General features: G+C 35.5%; 1 protein-coding gene across 1 annotated transcript in view; it reads right to left on the reverse strand.

Annotated features, from left to right (window-relative positions):
• The window catches only part of NMT1 (N-myristoyltransferase 1), a 55,215-nt gene that overhangs the window by 11,283 nt on the left and 30,888 nt on the right, over positions 1-13,044 (reverse strand). The gene's annotated exons all lie outside the window — the stretch shown is intronic.

Below are 13,044 nucleotides of genomic sequence, written 5' to 3' on the forward strand. Positions count from 1 at the left end.
GGAGGGCACTTTCCTGGATCTAAATCATTTTTTTTAGGCGCCAGGCTCAAAGTTCTCGATGGCAGCTCTGGCTTTCAGAGATTTTAATTAGTCTGCCAATTTAGGACCCTTCATTGTTTGTAGGGTTCTCTCAAACGTGGCCTTCCTATTGAGACACTGTTACTTCTCAAAAGTGCCCTTGCTCTTCCAAGAAGTGATTTTCCTGGGCAGAGATACTACTGGCACTACATCTGAATCCTAATGCAAACATTTATTTTAAGCACAATTCAGGCATGAACTATGTTTAGGAAATACAAAAACCCAAAGCTTTAAGTTCTCTACCCAGACTTGCTCCTAGATGAACTCTAGTAAATCAATCAACTTACTATGTATTTTGGTAAACCAGATACTTTATCATCATCCTTGAAAATTGCGATTAAAAAAAAAGTTTTGACGTCTATATATTTTTTCCCAACAAAGAAGTTGCAAAAATGTTCTTCATGTCACTTCCCTGCCTAAGAACCCAGAGGAACACCTATGGTCAACTGTTTCCAAACTAAACTCCTCTTCCAGGCATTACAAAGTTGTACTCTATAAGAAGAACAACTCCTGAGTTTCCTCTCTCAGTATTTTATGGTATCTACTTTCCTCCCCCCACCCCATCTCCAACTCCTCATGTTGAACTATTATATTAGCTAATGATGATCCCTTTTTGCTTGTTTGTTCCTGAAACCTAAAAAGTTCTGCTGTTTCGTTTTACTGACTTTGGCATAAAACCTGACAATTTACAATAAGTTAGCCTTCTTGATCATGGGCTGCCCTAATCCTCAAAAACCCTACTAACCTTCTTTGTTTCCCTAGGCCTGACCCGTTGTTTAAGAACTTTTGAAGCAAGTCAGCCTCTCCAAGGGGTGTGTTGTATAGAATCTGTGGAGGAGAAAGATGAAGAGCAGAGGAGGAACTATGAATCTGTTGCTGTAGTACTTGGTAATGGAACCAACAAATTCTCCACAAATTCAAACTTAATCAAAGGACTTTACATTTTTTAAAAAGGGAGGAGTTTAGATAAGGAGATTGCATATATATATATATATATATATATATATATATATATATATATATATCTCACTTAAATTAGATAGGGAAGAGGATAAGGTAATAAGCATTTATATAGTTTTTACTATGTGCCAAGTACTGTACTAAGAGTTTTACAGATATTATTTCATTTGATATCTAAATACTATAGAGCCCAGCTTCTTAAATTATGTTTTTTTGACCCCATATGGGGCCTCATAATTGAATGTGAGAGTCATGAAATTTTTTTATTATCAGTAAAAAGTGGATTTGCATACCTATTTTATATAATCTATATGCCTAGAGTCTCACAAAAATTTCTCAAGTGAAAAGGGATCACAAATGGAAAAAGTTTTAACAGCCTTGCTATAGATTGTAGTCACAAAGGAAGAATATCAGCAGGAACACCTAAAAATTCCTAAGAGAAAAAAATCCAAGAACTCAGTAGTAAAAACCATAGCTTTCAATGTCTATATACAAATGCCCAAAGTTTAAGCAACAAACAAAAGGTACTAGAGGTCATAAGTGGTAGATATATGTGACTTGGGAAAAATTCATGACTGAACTATGTTTTTTTTTGCATGGGTATAACTTATTTAAAAACAAAAAACCCAAAATGTAGAATACAAAGAGAAGTGAATTCAATTATAAGTTAAACTGTATTCTTCACATACAGGAAGCAGTGGGGAGAAACAAGAAAATATTGTGGGGAAGGTCAAAGAAGAGAAAAATAAAACTAATTCTGTCACTGGAGCATATACTATAGATCCAACCTTCTTAAACTGAGGTTTTCAACCCCATTTGGGGTCTTGTAACTGAATGTGAGGGTTGTGATTTATTATCAGTAAATGTTTGATTTACATACCTAGGCCATGTAAAGCTTTCTCAGTTAAAAAGGGGTTTCGAGCAAAAAAAAAAAAAAAAAAAAAAATTTAAGAAGCCTTGCTATAAACTGACTACACAAAAAGAGAAAATACTTGAGTTTAGGAAATAGATCAAAATAATGGCACATAGGCATGATATAATAGTAATGAGGCAATTATCTAGACCTCTGTTGAAGCACTTGTGATCTCTCTAGCTTCCCCCACACCATAAAAAAGAAAAGGAGCTAATAACTTCTTGATCTGTCTTCATGATGATTTCATCCTTCAAAAGATATAGGAGCCAACAAGCATCCTAGATCTGATTCTGATTCTGAGGTGCAAGTTATGGAAACTCTAGAATTTATGACAGAGAAGAGCAAGTCTGGGTAAAATCTGATATGTAACTTAGATTTTAGGAAAGCAGATTTCAAATTATTCAGAAGAAAAATAGGTAACATTCCCTAGACAAAAATGTTCGATGGGAATTTATCCCAGGAGGGATCAGAGATGTTCAAGAATGAAGTTCTGAACACACAAAAGGAAAAATAGGATATGTCTGAAGAGACTGACATGGCTGCACAGAAACTTACCAAGCAATTTAGATTTGAATAATAGCAACTAAGAAATGACACAGTCTTATATATAGCCAGTATGGGAAATGAGGAATAACAAGGTTTTTGGTTTTGTTTTTTTTTAACACTATAATCGGTGAAAAAGGAAGATCATGGAGGGAAAAATGATCTTTGCTTGGGATAAATGAGACTAGAGAAGAAAAAGTTGTTCAATTCTTCGTTTTTTTTTTGTTTTTTTTTTAATTCCTGTACAGAAAAATGACCCTTACACATTGAAGGTGACAGAACAAAAATAATAGAGGGAGTTGGTAACTAAAATGAGAAAAGAGACAATAAGGAAGTACCTAGATACTCTTGATGAATTCAAATCAGTTGGCTCAGATGAATGACATCTTTGGGTTCAGAAATAACTTGCAGATGTAATTGCTATGCTACTATTGGTAATATATGAGAGATCACAAAAAATGAAAGGTACCACAAGATTGGAGAAAGGCAATGTCCAATTTTCAAAAAAGCCTACAAAATATAGTCAGTGAGCTTGACCTCAATTCCTAAGAAAATTAAAGAATGGATCATTACAGGGGAAGCAGTAGGAAAGAGCCTTTCTAGCGTCATCAAGAACTGGTCATAACATACTTGATCTTTGTATTGTCCCTGATCTCTGATGACTCTGGAGGAATCAAATTGAAGACTTTGTGCAGCTCTGCCTCACTCAAATCAAAATTCACGTGCATGTTAAAATATCATCCTCATGATATCATTGGTCCTCTTCCAGAGGAAAGATGAACAACAATAACAAAAACAATACACTATACTAACCTTAATACTTTTTATGTCAGGATTGCAAAACTAGCTGATGAGAATGCTGTGAAATACAACTTACCTAGATTTTTAGCCAGCCTCATTCTATTCTTATGAAGATGCAGAATTATGGATTAAATACAATGAGATGGATCCAAAAAACTGGTTGGATGCCCACTCTCAAATTATAATTGTCAGTGGTTCAATGTTAGCATTGCAAAATTCCCCAAAGAGTTGTGTTTGGCCCCATACCTTTGTGTGTGTGCTTATTTTATTTTAATTATCTTTTTTTTTTTTTTAAACTGAACTAAATACAAAATAAGAAAAATCAGAATAGAAAAAGACAGAAAAGGAAAATAGATAAAACACTGTCATGTGCTCAACAGAACATCAGGGATGATTCAAAATATATAACAATAAATTTCCACTTCAAGAAAGCATATATATAATAAAAGATTATATTCATCAGTGTCCATCTTCCTTTGCTTCCAGGTTATTCTTTTGTTCTCTGCTGTATACTTTTTACTTTATTCTCTTTTTCTCCCTTTATTTCTGCCTCTCTCCCCCCCCATTCGAAGCAGCTACAATTAAGCAGATATATTTATATATACACATATGTGCATATAGATATTTATATACATATTCATACCCATCCATGTACCCACATATATACATATATCTACATATGTACATATATACTCACATATACTCAGACATACACATATATTTACATATATATTTACCCATGTGTGAACATGCATCTAAAACAATATTAATAATGGACCCATGTTTTTTAATTTTTTTTTAAATAATAACTTGGATAAAGACAAAGGCTGTATACTCAGCAGATTTGTAGATAACATAAAGCTGAGAGAAGTAGTCAAAACAATGGATAACAGAGTCAAAAAAAATGACAGGACTGTGTCAAGGTAGAGCAGAGAACTGGAAAACCAGGGCAAACAAAAACGGGTTGTATTTAACCCTTTGATCATAGTTTGCCTACCTCTGAAATAGATTATTGTGTTAAATTTAATAAAATGAAATCCAAAGTTTTGTACTTGGAGAGAAAAAGTAATATCCCAAGTATAAGATAGAGAAGATGCAGTTTTTGGTAGCATTTGTTTTAAAAAAGATAGGAATTTTAGTGGATTATAAACTCAATATGGGGCAGCTAGATGGCAAAGTGGAGAGTGATGGGCCTAGAATCACAAAATCCAGCCTTAGACACTTACTGTTTGACTCTGGGTAAGTTGCTTAACTCTGTTTGCCTCAGTTTCCTCATCTGTAAATTAAGCTAGAGAAATAAATGACAAATCACTCCACTACCTTTGCCAACAAAACCCCAAACGGGCACAAAGAGTTGAACATGACTAAAACTTAATAACAGCAAAGTTTAGTGTGTCAAGCCACTTGATGTAGCAATCAAAAAAGAAAATATGAATACAGTAACACACTACATTAAGATGGAATATACAGACCTCTCGAGGATAGTAGATGAAGTTCTGTGATCATACTTAGAAGATGCAGTTTGTCAAAGATCTCTTGAAAAAACTAATCAAGAAGGATCTTGTTAAGTTGGCCACCATTGCAATTATTTACTTGAAATACTCTACTTTAAAGAAGAGATGGACAGCAACAATGACCACCCAACCTTTCTTCCTTGTACTTCTCAGTGGAGCTATTTCCACAGGAGTCATTGACAAGAACCCAGAATATTTCTCTGGAGAGGAATAAAGAGAGTTTAGTGCTCCGAGGCTTTCTGAGGCTATGTGCAATAGAGCCACTATGTATATAGGGCAGCAAGAGCCTGAGCTATTGTAGTTCATGCTTTTAGATCTACGAGGGAAATCCATCTGGTGGCCAAGTAATAAAGTGTCCAAGTGGGCAATGAAGATACCCAGGACAAGAGAGAGGAAAGTTCTATCTGTTTGAGATAGAAGTTTAAACAGTTCTATTGGGTTTGGATGAATGCCCTGGACCTTGACCTTAATACCAAGGAGAAAACTGCTGAGGAAGCTAACTAGACCTTTGAATATAACATGAAGATTTTTCAACAAAGTACAAGAATTCCAGGATGAAGAGCATGTAGTACATGATGGGAAAGATATGACCAAGTGCCCCTACTATGCTGCTAAACAAGGTGCCTATGAAGTTAATGTTTGCCCTTTCAAAACTATTAGCCATATTGTAGCAACCTAACCTTCAACTCATTCTTGATGCTGCCATGGTTCTGGCTATTGGACTTCATGTGAACCAGTTTCTAACCTTGACAGCCTCCAAGGATGACTTCAGTCAATACCCCCTAATTCTCTTCTTACCCTCCTGTGCCCTATGTAAACTATGGCTACAGATCTTTTTTTTCCTTTTTTTAATTTAAAGCTTAGTTTGAAAAAAGCAATCAATAAAAACCAGATGTGAAAATCAATACCAAACAAACTGCTCTCTGCACTATGAGTTTGTAATTCATACTAAGAGTAGGGTCATGAATTGTCCCAGCAACAGACAATCCCAGAGCTTAAACTCAGAAACTAGGAACTCTCAGAAGCAGAGCTTAGATATAAAAATGTCAGAACTAATTGAGGAGATGCTTCACTCAAAATGGGGGGTGGGGAGGAAGAAATAGAGGATGGAGGGGAGGGAAGAAAGAAATAGAGATAGAGAAAAAGGGAATCCCCCTCTCTTTCAAGGTCCTAGGGAAGGGGAAATTCTGCCCTGTGAGTCTGGGTACACTAAATAAGCTAATGGTATAGGTCAGGTTTTTGTATTAAGTGAGACAAGTTATCTAGGTCTGTATACCAAAGAGATTATAAAAAAGTGAAAAAGACCTATATGTATAAAAATATTTATAGCAGCCTCTTTTTGTGATGGCAAAGCTGCTATAACATGTTCACCATTTAAACACCAAAAGCAGAGCTATGAGTTCTGGTAGGATCACAGCTTTTGGTGCTGGGCCTGGGATGCTGAGGAATGGAATTTTAGTTTGGCTACTTCCTTTGGCAACCGGAGCTTTATTGTCCCTCCTAGGTAGGAACACTTCATATGAATATTCAAGTATCCATTTAAGTTTGTACTTTTTTTTTTTGGTTTGTTTTTTTTTTTTTTTTGAAGCAATTGGGGTTAAGTAATATGCCCAGGATCACATAGCTAGGACGTGTTAAGTGTCTGAGATCACATTTGAATTCAGGTCCTTCTAATTTCAGGGTTGGTGCTCTAACCACTGAGCCACCTAGCCATCCCGAAGCTTTTATTTTTAAAAAGCCCTAAGATGTCTTTCTTGATTTTTCCCTCTCAGCACCCACGTGCTTGTCAGACTGCTTCATACTTTCTTGAGTGATTTTATATGGATATGATACGTTTGGTCTCCTCTGCTCTGATGTCATGTCCTCAATAGGAATGAGCTGGTTTCTGTTTGTTCTATGTTCCTTCTCTCCCTACTGCCTATTTGGCACTGAACCAGCCCTCTAAGCAATGGCTCTCAGAAGTCTCGCACTACACCAAGATAACTTTTATAAAGTCCAATTGATTTGGAATCAGTGGATTCTTTGACTAAACTACGGGGCCCCATATGTCCTTCACAAGGCTATCAAGAAATTACCATAAGCTTTCTCTGATTTTCTATCACTCTTCTGACAAAGGAGAAATATCAAAGGCATGAAAAATGCAGGGCTCACTTTAGTCTGTGGCTTGAAAAATATAAAGTTAGCTGCAAGGTGCAAAGCAAGCTATCAAGAACTTTTAATGAGTTTAACCAAGTAGGAGCAATGGTAGCTTAACAGTCAGTAAGAGGGATTGGAATTCTGGGGAAGTACCTGGTTTTCTAACAATAAGACAGTCAAAAGTTTCTCTATATAAACTATTCAGCCCCTGTAGAAGGAGGTGGCAGTCTTTTAGGAGAAACCTCTGAAAGGCCAGAGGTTTGATATTTCCTCCCTCTTTCAAGGGTCCTAGGGTATGGGAAATTCTGCCCTGTGAGTCTGGGAACACTAAATAGCTAATGGTATAGGCTAGGTTTGTGTATTAAGTTAGACAAGATATCTAAGTCTGTATACCAAAGAGATTATAAAAAAGTGAAAAAGACATATATATATAAATATTTACAGCAGCTTCTTTTTGTGATGGCAAAGAATTGGAAATTGAGGAAATGTCCATTAATTGGGAATGGCTGAACAAGTAGTAGTATATGAATGTAATGGAATACTATTGTGCTACAAAAAATTGATTAGCAGGTAGATTTCAGAAAAACCTAAAAGACTTACACGAACTGATGCTGAGTGAAGTGAACAGAAATCAGGAGAACAATGTATACACAGTAATAGCAATACTGTGTGATGATCAACTATGACTGACTTAGCTCTTCTCAGTAACAATGATCCTAGATAACTCCAAAAAACTCATGATAGAAAATGCTATACACATCCAGAGAAAGAACTAAGGAGTCCAAATGCAGATGGAAGAATATTGTTTTCATTATTTGGGGGTGGGGGGAAGGTGGCTTTTCCCTTTTGTTGTTTCTTTTTTTATAACATAACTCATGTGGAAATATATTTAATACAACTGCATGTGTACAACCTATATCAGATTGCCTGCCATCTAGGGGAGGAAGGAAGGGAGAAAATTTTGGAGCTAAAAATCTTATAAATATAAATGTTGAAAACTATCTTTACATGTAATTGGAAAAAATAAAATACAATTTCCAAGAACAAAATTTAGACAAGTTTGTATACGAGAATGTAAATTGCTCCTTAGCTATCTTACTGCATATGACCCTAGAACAAAAAAAGGACTGGTGACTGATTAAAAAAAAAAATTACTACCTGTGGTATGGCTCTAATGTTTTAGGTACTACTAACTCTCACTATTTGACATGGGAAGATCTACTATGAAATGAATTTGATATCATCTCCACCATATGAACTGTACTTCTTCAAAGGACTGTTGGATTTTTTGTTGAATTTGCTTCTCCTTTAGGTTCTTCCTTTTTCCCTAGTGTTCTACCAGATAGTCCTGGGAACAGGGTTGTCCAGTAATAGCCCTAAGGTCATTTAAGTAGTAGAAGATTCCCTAGGAGACCATTAAGATAGGAGCAACATAAGGACTGAAAAAGTTCTTATGAGGTAGGTAAGACTAGTTTTTCCCTAAAAGGCAATGAACCCATCCTTAAGACTGATCCAGCATAGGGGACTAAGGTTCAACCCTCTAACACAGCTCTCCAGTTTTCTAAGGGCACAGAGAGCTGGTAGTCCTTAGACTTGACCATGCAAGCTAACACAACTCTCCTGACTAGGCATGTCTCTGTGGAGAGTTGAGGGCAGTTATGTCCAAATGAATCAACACTATTTCTGCTGAATTAATCTTTCCTTGTAATGTCAAATAAACTTCCTTCTGTAAGTTATATGTTATATGGTCTGTTGTCTGGTTTCCATATGTCTTATTTCATTCCAATTCTAAGCCTGAATCACCAGACTAGATTGAAACAGTGACTATATGCAACTCACAAACCTGTGAAGATCTCAATGTCCTTATTTTGAAAATGTGGATAATAATATTTGCCCTCACTCATCTCCTAGGGTTTCTTTTTTTTTTTTAATATTAGAAAATTTTTTATTCATCATCCAAGAGAACATATATTAAAATTTTATCCCAAACTACAATATAACAAATGTTTTTAGTAGAAATAAACATCAATTTCATAAATTCAGCAGAATAGCCCCAGACTTTATGACAAAATGAAATAATTTTTTTGGAAGAAAGAGTTTACAAACCAAAAGCCCTATATATATGTGAATCACATTTATCACCTAAAACCACTGGAGACCTGATGGCTCTGAATTAGGGGACTTTACCTGATCTTTGTGGAGATTATTTCACTCTTCACAGTAAGTGCTTCCTAAGTTCTATATTAAACAGTTAAAAGAGAACTTGCTATTCCCTAACCTTATAGAAAATTCAGGGAAGGGTAAGAATTTTAGGAAATACTAATGATGATGAGAATTTTTAACTCATTTAAAGATTCCACAAGAAAATTCCTATCTTTTCATTTTTCTCTCTCTCTCCATTTTTCTCCCCAGCCCTATCTACTTCCCTAGTCTTTAAAGTAGGAAAATGAAGCTTATAAGCTATAAAATTATGACAGTGGACCAAAGACAGTGGACAGAAATAACACTTGAAAAGACATCTAACCAATCTATAATAAAATAGAACTGTATTCATAAAGGACTATTACTGATAAAGATAACAAAAGAAGAAAAAAATAAAGACTAAGGAAAAGATAGGCACATTGATGCATTGCTGGTGTGATGAAAATTACTCCAACCATACTAGTAAACAGCGTTAGTAAATTGTGTCCACTCTTTGATTGTGTGATAAACACCACTAGACATTTCTGAGGCCAGGCAGGAGAGGTCTCACATATGCAAAAACTTTTATAATAACACTTTTTGAAGTAGCAAAGAATGGGAAAGAAAGTGGAAGCCCATCAATTATGGGATAGTTAGACAAATGGACACACAGGAATGTAATGGAATATAATTATGCTAGAAATGATTAACATTATTAGAAGAACCTGCAGGAAATCCTGTAGGGCCAAGGAAGGAGAAACAGGAGAATGATGACAATAACATATAGGAAAAGAGCACCTGCTCAGAGTTTGAGCAATGCAGTATACTAAAGGACTAAAGAATAGAATGTGTCTCCTGGCACAGATATGACAGGTTCTGGGTTTAGAACGGGTTGCATTTTACCAATCATGCCCAACGTAATAACTTATTTTGCTTGGCTATAGTTGTTTACAAGGGAAGGAAGGTAATTTAATGGGAAATGCCAATGGAGTTTTTAAAAAATCAATTAAATATTTAAAAAGAAAAAGAGGGAGAGATTCGAAAAAAAATATTTCTGAATAAGAGAAATCAAATGAAAGAAAACTTTCTAAACTTTATTCCCTTTCTTCTAGTCTGCTATTCTTCATAGTCTAGAAATGACCAAATTATAAGAAAAAATCTGAAGCAACATCAAGCAACCACCTCTTATCTTTTGAAAACAGAAAAAGGGAGACATGAAAATTTAAAGAAATAAGATATCCTCTACATAGCCACAAAAACCAATTCACATCTTTTAGGTAGGCCTCTGAGAAAAGTGGAAAAAAAACAAAAAACGAAAAACAACCAAGTTTTGACTTTTTGGTAGTAAAAACAATTACTACAGATATCCAGGAAATTTGCTGTTTTTGAATCTTCTAATGTAAATTGGAAGTACTTTAAACTTCTAAATAATTCTAACTTTGGTGAATAGGGACTAGAAAGGACAGAAGATATTACCCATGAAAAACAAAACAGAGGGGAAATCTATATGACTTTAATGCATTAGTAGTATCTGTATTAATAAATATTCAAGTACTTATTTTATATTAATGACAGAAACAATAAACTGGAAAAGAACCTGTCTAGGGAGGCAAAGGTGGGATAATTCCTCAGTTCAACAAAGTGTTTTAACCTTCTATGAAGTATATGTACAGGTTAGCTCATTTAAAAAGTGTTCCTTAATTGATGCTGAAAGATTCTTGATTACAGTTTTGATAGGCAGCTATTCTGACCACTCTTCTATAAAATTCAACATCATGTTTTGTTCACACTTCTGTTAATATTTGATCATCACAGCCACGTCCAACTCTTTACAATCCCATGTTGGGGTTTTCTTGGCAAAGATACTGGAGTGGTTTTCTACTTCCTTCTCCAGCTCATTTGACAGATGAGGAAATTGAGGCAAACAGGGTTAACTTTCCCAGAGTCACACATCTACTAAGTGACTGAGGCTAGATTTGAATTCATGAAGATGAGTCTACCTGATACTAAGCCACTAGGCCACTTCTACTCACACAGGATATCAAAAATATTTTTTTGATTATAACAGAACAGTTTTAGTAAACCTGTCTAAATGTTCAGGAGAAATACAAAATACATTATCTCAATTTATCTTTTCCTGGAGATTTCAGGGCCTTTAGATGTTATTAAATAGGTTTTCATGATAACCCTTAAAAAGAAAGCCAGTGGCTCTGCTTCCATTCAATTCTGAGAAATCACAACATACAGAAAAAAAAAAAAATTGATCTAAAACTACCTAAAGAGTCAATGGTTGAAGAGATAGGAATAAAATTCAGTTCCAGGTCAGTACTCTCTCTCCTAAACCTTACTATACCTCTCCATGTCAAAGTGAGTCAACTGACCCATTTAAAAATTCCTAAATGAACTATGAAAACAGTTTGGCTAAATTACATACATAAATTACATCATACCTCTTTCATGTATTTCAGTGAATGGAGGTACTTCTGGGATATTTTAATCTCTTATATTTTTAGGAAGTAGTTTCCTCCAAACTCATTCCATTCCCATCCTCGATGTTTTGCCCCAAGTAAAGACATCTTTGGTCATCTAAAGCCTTGCAGGAGGACAAATAGATATGGATAAGGAAGTGTGGGCAAGGAAATCTGAAAAGCAGGCTGTAACTAGCTCCGCGCTGGTGATGCCTGGCAGCACACCTTCAATTTCAGTTTTACATGGTCTCCTCAGTCAACCCATTCACAACAAAGGAATCTCCTTTGGCTCAATAGCTTTACTCTTCAGCATTGTGAGAAAGTTGCACTGACAAAGCCTAGCAATGAAGTGGCTGGTAAATTTTTTTCTTCTGGCTCCAAAATTCTTCCTGAACAGGGGGAATCTCTTCCTGGCACATAAGTTGACAAACACTGACCTGATGTGGCTTTCCAAGGGACAATTACACAAATCCATACTTAAAGCTATGTAGGTAGCTCAGACTGTACCTCCCAAAACAGAATAATAGAGGGAGGGTCAGAGGCTTAAACTTTACCTACCTGCCCCAAGTGGATTTAACATGCTGGACTACAGCTTTCCCAATTCAGTTAACCAGAGAAAAGTTCAACAAGAGGCAGGTGGGGAAAGCTGCACATACATAAATACAATCACATCTCAGTTGCTGGTATTTATTAAAAGAAGCAGATATCCAAATAGTATGCTATTTTATATTTGGTGTTGCAATATAGTATATGATTTTTCCTAACAGGAAGCAAGCTCATTTGAGAAATATATTTTTGGTCAGCACCATCTCTTGGAATGATGAGCTCCCTAAGCTGGTGTGAAGCAATAATTTCTTGTCAACTGTTCTAAATGTTCCTGATTCAAACTCTATAGGATCTCTGCTGTCTCCCTTTTGTATTTTAGGTCCTGAGGACCAAATATGAGTTAGAATGTTATTTTTTTCCATTCCCTATCAGATCCGATCTTCAAAGACTGAAACCTCAACATTTTTCACAAAGCAGTATGCCCAACTGTCCAATCATCTTAGTGATCGATCCTACGGACTAACTGCTGTCTCAATGAAATCATTCTTGAAATGTGTTAAGCAGAAGTGTACACAATAATACAGGTAGGTATGGGCCTATCACTCTTACTCGGGTTAGACTGATTTTAGAATGACCTTGTAGTCAGCTAACACACTAAGAGGAAAAAAGAATTGGTTGTTTACTTTGCTAAGTGGTATTAAGAAAGCCAGTTTAGAATTAAAATTTGCCATAGGTAATCAAATGTTAATACCCTATATCTTTGTATACAGAAATACACATATTTTTTCTATTCTGTACCAACATTTAACTGTCCTTTGCAGCTTTGTCGCCAGCCAAGAATATAGTACTTGGCAAATGAAGTTCTCAATAACCTAGACACCATTCTACTTACCTAATCTTATTT

This window comes from Sarcophilus harrisii, chromosome 4, assembly GCF_902635505.1.
Source record: "Sarcophilus harrisii chromosome 4, mSarHar1.11, whole genome shotgun sequence".
Taxonomy (NCBI): domain Eukaryota; kingdom Metazoa; phylum Chordata; class Mammalia; order Dasyuromorphia; family Dasyuridae; genus Sarcophilus; species Sarcophilus harrisii.